This window comes from Ailuropoda melanoleuca, chromosome 8 (genome assembly GCF_002007445.2).
Source record: "Ailuropoda melanoleuca isolate Jingjing chromosome 8, ASM200744v2, whole genome shotgun sequence".
Classification (NCBI taxonomy): Eukaryota; Metazoa; Chordata; class Mammalia; order Carnivora; family Ursidae; genus Ailuropoda; species Ailuropoda melanoleuca.
The window spans coordinates 24,922,298-24,934,790 of record NC_048225.1 but is presented as its reverse complement, the minus strand read 5'-3'; the positions used below and the strand labels follow the sequence as shown (position 1 = coordinate 24,934,790).

The window sequence follows — 12,493 nt, the reverse complement described above, 5'->3', positions numbered from 1 at the left end:
TGTCTACTGGCAGGTAATGACAGAGAGTTGAACTCCTCGGCACTATGACACACACTCCGTCTGGCCTAAACCCCAGAGGGGAGCTCTGCCCTTTCAGCTTTAACTACCTCAGACCCACTCCGAAAGGGGATGTGATCACAGCCACAGCCCCCACCCCCAAATTCCACAGACGCGGCCATTTTAACGGTTTCTAGACGTGGTTCTTCCGGTGTCCTCCTCATGCTCTCAACAAAGTGCTTGAACTGACATTTCTCGAGTTGTCACATTGAAACATCATCTATTAATGTCACCATTCTAAGAGTCTCCCCATTCCTGCCACCCTGGATACTCCTATTTCTGTTTCATAATTGGTTATTTTTGTGACTTTAATATTGCATACAGAAACACACCCCATAGCTAACTCTACTGTAGTCATCATACTGCAATATATAAATGGATCAAATCAACATGTTCTATACCTTAAACTTACACAATGTTCTATGTCAATTGTATCTCAATAAAATAAATTTTTAAAAAGGAAAGAAACACAGCCCAGAGGCGACCACTTAAAATGCTTTCATGATCTGCTTATTGTGGAATTTATCTGCATATTTCTAAATGATAAGCCAATACCACTCTCTCTTGATTCATCTATTTAAAATATAAGCACCTGACTTCCTATTATGATAATGTGAATTTTAAGATCCTTCTTTCTCTTTGTCTCGCCCATCCTCCCAATAGTTATAGGGCTAAAGTGTTGGGGTTTTTTTTTTTTAATTATATCCATACTCTATATTTTCATTACAGTTGACCCTTGGAGGGTTAGGGGTATCGACCCCCTACACAATCAAAAATCCACATGTAACTTTTGACTCCCCCAAAACTACTCACAGCCCACTGTTGACCAGAAGGCTTACTGATTAACACATATTTTGTATGTTATATGTATTATACACCGTACAATAAGGTAAGCTAGAGAAAAGAAAATGTTAAGAAAATCATAAGAGAAAATACATTCATAGTACTAAACTGTATTTATTAAAAAAAAAAACGCATATAAGTGGGACCACACTTCAATTCAAACCTGTGTTGTTCAGAGGTCAACTGTACTATTCCTATTGTACACTATTGTTTCCTTCCCAGTACAACTAATTTGTTTCTCTTGCTGCAAAATTCATTTACTTGGGTTTCTTTTTAACATATACCCAGGTCTTTCTATACAATCTAAGAGCTCTGTAATACTCTTCTATCTTCCACATATAAAGTCTGTCAAATAACCTCCCACTTCCTTTTTTCCTGGAAGCTCCCCTCCTAGAACCCTCTGCTCTTTCCTACAGCTGTTGTCTGGAACTTCCTTCAGTATCACCCTGGGAATTTCCTTCGAATTTCCTTCCTCTCCCTCTTTTGTTAAAACTGCTATTTCCTGGATTCCATCTCTTCATCTTTCTTGGCTTACTTCATTTTGGTGGAATACACACTTCAGTAGCTTCCCAAAAGGGAAAATTTTTGAGACTTTGCATGTTTCGGAGTACCTTAACTCTGTATGTGCATTTGCTGATAGTTTAGCTGGGTATATATAGAACTATAGGTTTCAAATAATTTTCACTTAAAATTTTGAAGGCTCTATTGTTTTTTAGCTTTCAATTTTGCTTTTGAGAAATAAGATAACAGTACAAATCCATTATTTGTTATTCGTAATTTGTTATCCCTCTCTGAAAGCCTTGAGGATGTACTTTGAATTGGGTCTTTAAATTTCATTACACTGAGCTCTCTCCACCTCCCCTTTGAATTTGGAAATTCGTATCTTTCAGTTTGGGAAACTTTCTTGTACAGGCATACCTTGGGTTATCATGCTTTGCTTTATTGTACTTCACAGATAATGCACTTTTTACAAATTGAAGGTTTGTGGCACTGTGTGTCAAGCAAGTCTATCAGTGCCATTTTTTCAACAGCATTTGCTCACTTCCAGTTTCTGTATCACATTTTGCTAATTCTTGCAATATTTCAAACTTTTTCATTATTATCATATCCATTATGGTGATCTGTGATCAGTGATTATGACTCACTGAAAGCTCAGATGATGTCTGACATTTATTAGTGATAGAATATTTTTAAATTAAGGTATATACATTGTTTTTTAGACATAATGTACACTTAATAGACAACAGTACAGTGTAAACATAACTTTTATAAGCACTAGGAAACAAAAAAATTCATTTGACTTGCTTTATTGTGACATTTGCTTTATTGCAGTGACCTGGAACTGAACCCACAATACCTCCAAAGTATCCTGTATTTTTTCTTAAATTATGTCTTCCACTTTATTTTCTCTAGTCTTTCTGCAATTCCTATTATATTGATTCTCTACTTATACTTTCTCTGCTATTCTCCACCTCATTGTTTTTTAGGGTTTTTTTAAGTAATCTCTACACCCAACATGGGGCTCAAACTCATGACCCCGAGATCAAGAGTCACATGTTCTACCAACTGAGCCAGCCAGGCACCCCCCTCTCACTGTTTTTCTAACTTTTTCAATGAATTTTTCATTTCTGCTGTTAACTCATTTCCAAGAGTTCTTTCTTGTTCTCTGAATTTTCTTCTTTTTGTTCTCTGAATTTTGGATGCAAAATCTTCTCATCTTTATATTGCTATTGAGTGCCTTTTTTCTGTTTTTGGTTCCCTTTTTCATGTTGAAGACTTTTCTTTTTTTTTTTTTTTGCCTTCTTCATTTATTTTTTTATTTGCAGGAGGAGTTGAAACAAATTTTAAGGGTGTTTTCATTTTTTCCCCTAAACACGAATCATTCAAGTAAAACCAACTTAACTATAGAAATGTAGCAAAGTAAGGGGAAAGAAGCACAACAACCCAAGAGGCAAAGGTTGGGGNGGGATTTTGCAGGTCCCTGCGTCACTGGAAGTCAGAAGAATACAAGCTCGGGTTCATAGACTATGCAGGTCCTTTGGCCCCTACACTGGCAGAACATTCCACTCCCCGTCCCATCCAGGCCCTCCATCTGTGCAGGGCTACTTTCTTAGATTCCACCAGGACCTGGGACTGTAAATACACAGTCCCAAGCAAAGAACACTTAAATAGGAACTTGGAGAATGCAACCACCAAAGCTTAAAAGAATTCACTGAAATCAGGTCAGCAAATATAAACAATGGTTTTTTACTGAGGATCTGGAAAGGGTCTCACTACTCAGGTCAAGTTTCTGTTGCTTAACTACAAGATCCTACCTGGGTGCCACAAGAGGGCACCATCTGATCACGAGACACCCAAGTACACGGATTACCCAAAGAAAACTACAAAATCAGCCCTCTTCCCTCATTATCACCCAGATTTCTTTCATGCCAACCTAAAGCCTAGTGTCGTGTTCTTCTTCATTCAACAGTATGGAACTCTAACTGAGCAAAGGCGCATTTCCAGAACTACGGGGATTCAACAGTGACCTAACTTTGTAAAAACTACATGTTTATGAATGCTAGGCTTGTCAATGACAGGGAGCTTTGTTTCCACCAAAAAGCCAAAAACTGTTATCTGTTGGTGTAATAATCCACTGGGGTCCTTGGATACCTGATGTGCCTCGTCAACTAAGATACAGATCATTCACATTAACCACTACTCCTAAACAGTTACATAAAAATATGTAAAATTATTAGAAAAGTCCAAAAATATTTTCTTCATATATAGTAGGAAAAAACCCCTTTGGTTAATCAATAGAACTTTTCATATTAGACTTAACTAGGAACTGATACATTTTGTTTGCTTGTTTTATAATAACTCCACTTACCAAATATGACAGGTCTTAACTAAACAAATGGTGTTTTTAAAAAGAAACTTACATTTTATTTAATCTAAAGAAGATAAAGTGGGATTGGTCTTCCACTCCTTATTACCCATGGTGTTCAGACTCTTTACCCCGAGAACAACAGCGACGGGCAAAAATGCATCATATTGCTGCTTGTTAACAGTTGCTATTTAAGTACAATTAAAAAACAAAAACAAAAACTTACCTTCCATACTTTTCATTCGAAAACAGTAACAATATAAGAAAAGAAGGAAGAGGCAGATGCAGGCTATGAAACTGAACATGACCCGATTAAATGGCTACACTTGAGGGAGGTGATGCACCACCAGCACTAAGGAGGGTTTAATTCATGTTCCCATCCTCAGAGGCTACTGCTGCTTCTGTCACCAATTACTAGTGAGGGCCCTGTGGCATACTGCATCCAAAACCCGCAGTCACTGCACAGATGCAGGAACATGAGTCGCTGCAGATTGCAAAGAAGTTATTTACGAGAAGTCACTTAAAAGGATACAGTCTGTGAAATACAAGGAAACAATCAATTTTCTCCAATTCTGTAGAATTCAGCAGTTAAGTTAATTTAAAGGCATGGTTTCTCAAACTCTCTGGATAGTATACTTTCCTTGTAGGAGAGGAAAAACAAAAGAAAAAAAAATCATGGAATAGATAATCCAGAAATAAAAACTGAACATCCAGCGGCAAATTTATCTGTTTCTAAAAAAACAGAGATGTCAGACTAGAATCGAGTATAAAAACATGTTTTCCAGTGGAGAAATTCCTCCAAAATAACATTCTTCTCAGTATAAGACAGCACATAACGTGGCTCTAGGCCTACCCCAGCACATATTGCCCAAGATATTTTTCTCTCATTGGCCAAGTCAATGATCACGTCAAATAATCTGTAGAATAAGAAGAGATCTGTCTGAACAGATCTGCCCAGAATCCCAGTTATCACAGATACTTCAGAGCTGGTTAGCATTTCTAACCAGTTCAATTGTCAGTTCAATTTTGTCACTCAGCTTTGGTTGCACAGCCTCTTGTTTTTGAGCCAATTACTTAATTTTCCAATTACTCGATTAAGTTTTAAAGTGTTACCTTTCAGAACCAACTGAGCTAAACTGAAATTTAAATGGCCCAAATCCAAAGACTCTGGGCACAAGGCAGGAGTTACTTACTAGAAGTCGCTGCTCAATCCCACATCTTGAGAGCAACTTCCTAAGGTAGATAGAAATATATTTAGTGGGTTTCCCTCTTCTTTTTTTCAGAGATGAAAAGTGGAATAGAATTTTACTTATATGGACTCTCACACAATTGGGCAACAACCTCTAGCCTATGGCTTGAACTAAGTTTGGTATAAAAATGCATGCCCAAAAAACAAAGAGGAGAGGAAAGGCTAGGACTCATTACCCTTAAGCTGTAATGTTATCTTAAAAAAAAAAAGTTATCTACTGTTTCCTTTGCCTGAGGGAGAGACTCACTATATTCCACTCTGTATCAGAATCCTCGGTATTTATGGACACCAACTTTTTATTCACCCTCTAGTTTGAAATTAATTTTCAGGCAGGTCTCTTACAGATTCCACTTAAGAATTAACTTCTCATCGCTTCTTGGCCTTTTGGCTAAGATCAAGTGAAGAATTAACCTGCTATTGTTGGGAGGGGAAAAAAAAAGAATCCCACCAACCATCTCTTTAAGACATTTTAGGAATACAACAGGACTATGGGAATAAAGAATGCAGCTTAATCATTACTTTTCCTGAGGTTTATTTTAAATTTCATAATCAGTTCACTTAACAAAAGAATTCTAGAAATTCATGTGAAATAAAGAACATGGGGGGGGCGGGTTCCAAGTGGTGAGACTGAGAAATTATCTCCTTGCCTGGTGCAACTGACAAAAAGAACAAAACTATTCACATTATCCCCCTTTGGTAGTTAAACACACCGACATTCACATGTAGAAACCTGTATATACTAAAAGGTTCTCGTCTACTCACAAAAGAAAATTAAAAGTTTTAAAGAGTGAAAAACCCAACTCCCAACACATCAAAAAAGGAAAGGCGCTGAGGGTTAGCATCCTAGTCTAAGGCATAACTGAAATGGGCAGATCTACCTAAGTGTGAATACTGGCTGAATTAAAGAATACTGGCAACAAACTCAAAAGAATTATTTGTACACTCAGGCACAGTGATGTCTGCAAGAGCGATTTCTGGATGGTCTGCTGTGTTTTACTAGACAGACACAGCTTGTTAGCAAGCGGCACATCAGATGGACACGCACAATTCCCGTGAAGTTTTTAAGGTTTAACTCGGTTAGAGTTAATAAGGCTTCTTCCCTCCCAATGTCGTTCATACTATTAATCCTCTTAGCTATCCTTTCTTTGCCGATGATGCATACACACTTTGGTCCAAAGCCTCCAAAAATACTCCAGGAAAAAACAACCAGGTGTAGAGATTTCATTGAAGCAAGCAGCTCAGATAAAAACAAAATGCTCTTTCTTCCAAAGCAGATGAGAAACAGTACACGCTGGCAGAGGAGAAAAGGAATTAGGCAAACAGCATGGCAATCAAAGGTGATTTGGATTCACAGCGCTTCAAGAGACCTGTAATATCTTATAGCCCAACCCTCCACCTTAAGCTAACCCACTCTAACTGACCCTCACAGAAAAGAGTCTAGCAAAAGATCCTCAGAGACCCACAATGACCGATGACAATGGTTACCCTGATACACAATCACATCCCCTTACCTCAGCCTGCGCTTCCTCGAACGAGACACAGATCGACTTCGGGACCGAGACTTCGAAAATGAACGAGAACGAGATCTTGATGCAGATCTTGAACGAGAAGAGCGAGATCCAGACTTGAATTTGTTTGTTTTTGACATCTCTGAAGAGAAGGTCACTTTTCAATTACACCTTATTTGAACAATGGATTCAACTTGCACCGGATCCCAGACAGACACTACTGCAAAAGAACACTGGCAGTGTCACTGGCTTCTCCAATTTACAAAGTCAGGATACAATTCTGGGCCCACCGCAGCGATCGCAGCCGCAACCTCGCAACGGCACAACCGGCCCGAACCTCGCCCCCGCCCCACAGCGCCTGAAGACTTTTCTTAAATGCCTCAGGGTGTTTGGTTGTTCATTCACGTTTAGGAATGAGGTCCTAAAGGCAGCTGGGAACCTCTGTGTGCGTGGTTTGCCACAAGTGGCTTCGCCGTAGGCTATAATTAAGTGGCTAGCCAGATTTCTTTTACTAGGCACTCCCAATTGTTAAGCTTTGTCTATCTTTTCTATGGGATGGTTTAATTGCTCCAGAGAATAATTTTCTAATCTCCTGGATAGAGTGATTTAAACCCAGCCACTAGCACTCTGAAACATGTGAGAGAATAGGCCTTTGACTATTTTTCACCCCTCACTACAGCCTTCCTCTCTGTACCTAGTGTAATCAATTAAGTCTAGAGAAATCAATTTCCCATCCCTATGGGGGACTGGTGGGGTAGGGAAATGTTTGTTTGGGATCAAAGTGGGGATCTGCAGATTTCTAACTATGCCCTTCCCTAGCTCTCCTTTATCTCATAGCCTGAGCCCAATTCCTGAACCTGGGAAAGGATATTACTAAAGAATACTGTAAGACTATTTCCAAGAGCTAAAGAGAGGCAGATATCTTTAAATTCAAAGGGCTCACTGAATAGTAAGGAAGATAAATGAAAAAGCACGCTTAACTAAATATATCACGATGAAATTTCAGGACACCAAGGATAGAGGAGATCCTTTGCATCTCTCCCTGGTGTTTTTCCCCCTCTCATATTTTACATTTCTTTGTCATTTGGTTCTATTCTGGGATTTTCTAAATTTACCCTGGTGAACCTTCTATGCAATTTTAAAAATAGCTTCACTGACATATAAACTGTACGTATTTAAAGTGTGCAATTTTTGCAGATATCTACACCCATGAAGCATCATCACAATCAAGAGAATAAACGTATCTGTTATCTTCAAAAGTTTCCTCTTGGCCCTTCCCTCCCATTCCTCCCTGATTCCCTTTCCAGTCCCAAAGCAACCACTCACCTGCTTCCTATCAGTAAAGACTAATCTGCTTTTTTCTAGAACTTTACAGAAATGGAATTATAAAGCATGTACTCCTTACCATCCGCCTTCTTTGACTCAGCACAATATTTTGAGATCCATCCATCATATTAGGTTTATTATGTTAACAGTGCATTCGTTTCTATTCTTGAGTAGTGTCCCATTATATGGATATACAATAATTTGTTAACCTATTCATCTGTTGATGAACATTTGGGATTTCTAATTTGAGACTATTCCAAATAAAGCTGCTATAAACATTCCTGTACAAATCCTCATATTGGCATATGCTTTCATTTCTCTTGGATAGATACCTATGAGTGGAATAGCAAGTTTGCATGACAGGTGTATTTTTAACTTTGTAAGAAGCCGCCAAATTCTTTCCCAAAGCAACTGTATCATTTTACATTCCCATCAGAAGCATACGAGGACTCCCCATTGTCCACATCCTATCCAACATTTGGTATGGTCAATCTTTTTCATTTTAGCCATTCTAATAGATAATAGGGTGGTATCTCACTGTGGTCTTAAGTTGCTTTTCCCTGATGACTAATGATGTTGAGCATCTTTTCATGGGCTTAAATTGTCATCTGTTTGTCTTCTTTGGAGAAGTGTCTTTTTAAATCTTTTCCCTAGTTTTTAAAATTGGTCGGCTTATCTTCACATTACTGAGTTTTGACAGTTCTTTCCATATATTCTGGATACAAGTCTTTTAACAGATATATAATTTGCAAAGATTTTCTCCTAGTCTGTGGCTTATATTTTCATTCTCTTAACAGAGTCTTTTGAAGAAGAGATTTTCATTTTGATGAAATTCAATTTGTCAAGTTTTTCTTTTATGGACTGTGGTTTTGGAGTTGTATCTAAGAAATCTTTGCCTAATCCAAAACAACAAAGATTTTCTCCTATGTTTTCTTCCAACAGTTTCTGGTTTACATTTGGACTTATAACCCATTTTGAATTTAAAAAAATTTTTATCTGATGCAAGGTCTAGATGAAAGTTCTCTTTCTTTCTTTGTTTCTTCCTTTCTTTTTTCATATGGATATCCAATTGTTCCACTATAATTTGTTGCACAGACCATCCTTTGCCTACTGAGTTGCCTTTTCATCTTTATCAAAAATCAGTTGTCCAAGGGGCGCCTGACTGGCCGTTGGTAGAGCACGCAACTCTTGATCTCAGGGTCGCGAATTCAAGCCCCATGTTGGGGACAGAGCTTACTTAAAAACTAAAAAAAAATTTTAATTTTTTAGTTCAGTTGTCCATATAGTTATGGGTCTATTTTCAGACTCCATTCTATTCCATTGATCTCTTTATGTATGTTTAATGTGGGCCTATTTCCAGACTCATTCTGTTCAACTGACCTCCTTATGTATGTTTATTCTTATACCGTACTGTTTTCATTACTGTAGCTTTGTATGTCAAAAAAGCTTTTGAAATACTAAATGAGTTTAACCAGGTTGCAGGATACAAAACTAATATACAAAAATCAATTGTATTTCTATATATTAAACAACGGCCAATTGAAATTTAAAAAATTTTTAAATACTATTTACAACATCGACATGAAATACTTAGGGAGCAAATCTGACAAGAGATACACAAGACCTGTACACTAAAAAATACGAAACGCTGCTGAGAGAAACTTTTTAAAAGACCTAAATAAATGAAGTAATATCCCATGTTCATGGATTGGAAGACTCAATAGATTTGGCTATTCTCAAATATGTCTAGAGATTCAATATAATCTTGATCAAAATCTCAGCATGCGTTTTGAAGAAATTGCAGAAGTGCTTCTGAAATTCATATGGAAATGCAGAAGACTCTGAATAAAAAGAACAAAACTGGAAGACCAATGTCACCCTATCTCAAACCTTATTATAAAGGCAATGAATCTTTTTTTTAATTTCAAAAATCATATATTTCACTTCCAAGACTGATGTTTTATTAACTTTATTAACTTTTTAGAGCAGCCTTTCTTATTTTATGAATGCACTACCTTCTTGCTCTTTCTTAGGATACCAACTAGATTTTTTTTTTTTTACGTTCAGAACTTTGTCTTTGCCTTTCTCTTTTCAGGGTGTAGATTTTCATTAAATGCCCAATGGCCCTTGGTAGTCTAATCATGTTTACAAATGAAAAAATAGTAAGGCTTTGGCTAGACTCTCTGAATAGAGTGTGTGTATGTTTACATGTGTTAGATAAAATGTAACAAAATAATAGCTTAGGAAGTTTATTTCCAATTTTCAGAGTAATTTCACAATATTTTCTTACCTGATCCTCCCGACAATCCTGGAATCATTCATTGATTCCTTTGATTGCTGGTGCCATCACTCCCACTCTATAGATAAGGCAGGGAGAAATGACGACCGCAAGACCACACACAGCTACTTGGTGGCAGACCTGGATTTGATCCCGGTTTTCTACCTCCCAATGGGATCAGCTTCAGGAACTCAGGAAGCAGGTATTAAGGGAAATGGAAAGCAAGCTCCTTGGGAAGGGGAAAGTGGCTGACAGCATGGACAGTGGACCCCAGGGGCCACCCCCAGCCCTGCTGTAGAGCAAAGCTGTCAGCATTGGACTGCCAATGGCAGGGCCTTGGTTATTCCTGCAATGTGAATTCTGGGGCTCCACTCAGCCCAGATATGCTGTTTAATCAGTAACTAGACTGCTTCCTTTTATAACCCTACTCTATTCTTACGCATTCTTAGGTTCCATTCTTAGGCATATTAGAGATCATCCTGCCTAACCTAGTCACTTTATTGATAAGGAAACTGAGGCTGACAAAGAGGGAGTGACCTGTCCAAAGTCGCAAAGGCAGTGAAGTCAGTAAAGCAGCAAAGCTATGTCCTTCCAACCCCACATGGGGTTTCAGGCCTGCACATGGAAGGAGCTCCCATCCACTAGGTCTTAACTGCACACATAACCATCTCTCCACACATACCAATCTCTCTGCAGGGCCATAAAGCCAACGGAAGACAAAGTATGCCAGTGCCTGCTTCTGCCTCTCATTTCTCTCTTTCATAAAAGTAAACACATCAGCAGGTGCACATAAAATCTCAGTGCCGTGAAGCCAGGTGATTGCTTATCATGAAGAGAGATAGAGGCCACGTAACTCTGGCGGCCAATTCGCACCGGCCAGAGTCCCCAGAAACAGGATGGCTCAAGGCCAGCTCAGTCGAGAGCAAAGAATGACTTCCCCAAGGACAGATGCACATAAAGGGTGTGGAGCACACAAACGAAAACCTGGAGGGTTGAAGGGGGAGAACCCAAGGGGCAGGTTGCAGGGACAAGATGATTACCACCATTTCCAGCCAACTTCCTGGAGGAAACAGGGGGTACAGTCCAGAAATCCAGGGACTGTCCAAAAGAAAATGACTTACAGATGGTATTTGATGATATAGGAAAGACTCTTACAGCCACCTGAATCCCATCAAATAAAAACCTCACCAGAACTGAAAGCTAAATGTTAAGCAAACAAAACCTAGTGTCCAAGTCAACCAAAAAAATCCTTCCACTTTGAAAGGAATCTTCCTCTGGGTCCCTTGTCACCAGCTCCAATTCTCCAGGTCCCACCCTCCCACGGGCTCCAGGGAGCAGCAAATCCAAAGCCAGAACTTGCCACTGGTACCTCAGAATGTGCTCTTCACTGGAGAAAAGCAACTGGAAGTGTGTATATTTGTAAACAGCAAAAATAACACTGACTATCCAAAAATCTACCCAAGATTTCAATCAGAGTGGATGGGGAAAAACAGAATTAATCTTCATGCCAGACTTTTTTTTTTTTTAAGTTTGTTCCTTGTTTGGCTACAGCTGGGTGGGACCTGATGGGAAGGCAGGATAGGAAACTAAACACCGAAGAAGTCACTCGGAGCCCTGGGATGACATCACACAACAACTGGTAATCTGCTTCTGCTGAAGATCAAGATCAAGGGCAGAGGTGATGTCACTGGCTGGAGACACAGGTGTTTTGCTCCGACCTGAGACGAGGACAAGGGTGGCTGGCTTCACGTGACACCGCCAGCTCTGTCACTGACTTGTGGCAGATGCTCTCCCCCTCCAGCTTCCGTGGCTAGAGTACCCACCACCAGATGAGATGGGTCCCAATTCTGCGATGTCATCACCACCAGCACAGTCGTGCGAACATCCCTCAGATTGTTCGAGCAGGAAAGCACAGTAGGAGCCTCTGTAATGGTTTTCCAAGGTGAGGAGGTATTCTGTAGCACTCGAAGAAGCCCTCCTTTGCAAGGAGCAAGACAAAGCCAGCGTCACTCCCGGGGCCATCCCCTGATGCCAGTTCAAGTCCAATCCTGGCCAAAGTCCCTACAAACACACCACGGTGCAAAGTCACCTGGGACAACAGAGCAAGGGATGACCTCCGAACACTAGCACTGTATTGGTCATCCTGGGCGATGCTGAGCACAGACGTGCACAGAACTGACCCACCAAAGGTGACCCTGGAGACAGGCCTCTTTTTCCCGTTGCTGATTAGGAAGGGAAATGGGTCCCTGCTTAGCTGGGCTCTCTCCAAACTCGGCCGCTGCGGACAGAGAACGGCCAGCCCATGCACAGGCTCCCTGAGGGCAGAGACTTCCCAGCGACCAGCACAGAGTGGACACTTGATTTGT

The 12,493-nt window shown here is 39.7% G+C and overlaps 1 protein-coding gene across 1 annotated transcript in view; it reads right to left on the bottom strand.

Annotated features, from left to right (window-relative positions):
- The window catches only part of ST14 (ST14 transmembrane serine protease matriptase), a 42,868-nt gene that overhangs the window by 18,010 nt on the left and 12,365 nt on the right, over nt 1-12,493 (bottom strand). The window lies entirely within an intron of this gene.